This window comes from Polistes canadensis, unplaced genomic scaffold (assembly GCF_001313835.1).
Source record: "Polistes canadensis isolate GaletaPanama2010 unplaced genomic scaffold, ASM131383v1 scaffold_172, whole genome shotgun sequence".
NCBI lineage: Eukaryota > Metazoa > Arthropoda > Insecta > Hymenoptera > Vespidae > Polistes > Polistes canadensis.
Window position 1 is genome coordinate 21,395 of NW_014569719.1, and position 1,163 is coordinate 22,557.

A 1,163-nucleotide genomic window follows, 5' to 3' on the forward strand; every position below is an offset into this window, starting at 1 on the left:
AGCAAAAAGACAAGTTATAACGCGTTGAAGAATATTTTTGTTCATAAAAATGTGTTAGTTGAATAAGAAAGAAAATACCAAGAAAATTCCAAGGAAAGAAAAGAAATGAAATGTAATGAAAAATACACACGAAAACAACAACGATGATATTGATGATTAATAAAAATAATCGATGATAATAATAATGGACAATGTGTGCCAAGTAATACGTCAAACTCCGAGTACAAAGTTTTAAATGCTTGTGGTTTATAAGAGTTTGGATTGGGGAGGGGGAAAGTAGTGGGTGGGGGCTCAGAGAAAGGGGGAGGGTGAAAGTTTTACAACACATTGTTCTTCTTAAAGCGTGGTAAAATCAAAATGAGAGAGAGAGAGAGAGAGAAAGAGAAAATGAAAGATAGGGGCATAAATATAAATATAATATAATACAACGAAACAAGTTTCCTATGGGGAGAACAAGTTACGTGGTTAGGGAAGAGGTGGAGTGGGGGGAGGAGGAGGTGGAAAAAAGAGAGATTGTAAAAGAGGAAGGGAAAAATGATTTGTACGGATTCAGTCAGTAATGAAACAACGTTTGAAGCGATTAGTTGTTGGTTTGTAGATGCGCGAGCAATGTTTTTTCCTTGATGTAATTAATCGAAATAAAATTACGCGTAATTACGTAAATAATATATTAAAGAAAGAAAACAAAATATATATTAACGTTTATATGTGCGTTTGAGATTGATTTAAATTCATTGATATTATGCAATAATATTTAAAAGGTCATATATAGTTTTGAAAAACACGTGTGACTCATTTGTGTTTTATTTAAATTATTATTATTATTGCTTTCTTTTTTTTTTTTTCCAACATAATTTAAATTTTTTTAATTAATAATCCGTTGGGTAATCAAGTCTTTAAAGGTTTGGTTGTAATAGAAAGTATTACGTAAATAAAAGAAGAAGAAAAGTAAACAAAGAAAAGAACAAAATTGAGATAAAATTAACGAATGAACGTAGAAGAAGGAGAATGCTAGAAAGGTAAGATAAATTATTATTATATTTTGTTGTTATTGTTGTTGTTTTTAGTAATTATTTTATTTACGATATTTATATGGAATTTTGTGTTTATCTCGATTGAAATGCACAATTATTTGTTATATTTTTTTGTTTTTTTTTTCTTTT

At 28.6% G+C, this 1,163-nt stretch overlaps 1 protein-coding gene across 1 annotated transcript in view; it reads left to right on the forward strand.

Moving 5' to 3' along the window:
* Window positions 1-560: 560 nt before the first annotated feature.
* The window catches only part of LOC106789245 (ATP-binding cassette sub-family G member 4-like), a 16,827-nt gene continuing 16,224 nt past the window's right edge, over window positions 561-1,163 (forward strand). Inside the window, exon 1 of the mRNA XM_014753310.1 lies at window positions 561-1,019. The gene's annotated coding sequence lies outside the window, so the exon portion shown is untranslated. The remainder of the gene's footprint in view (window positions 1,020-1,163) is intronic.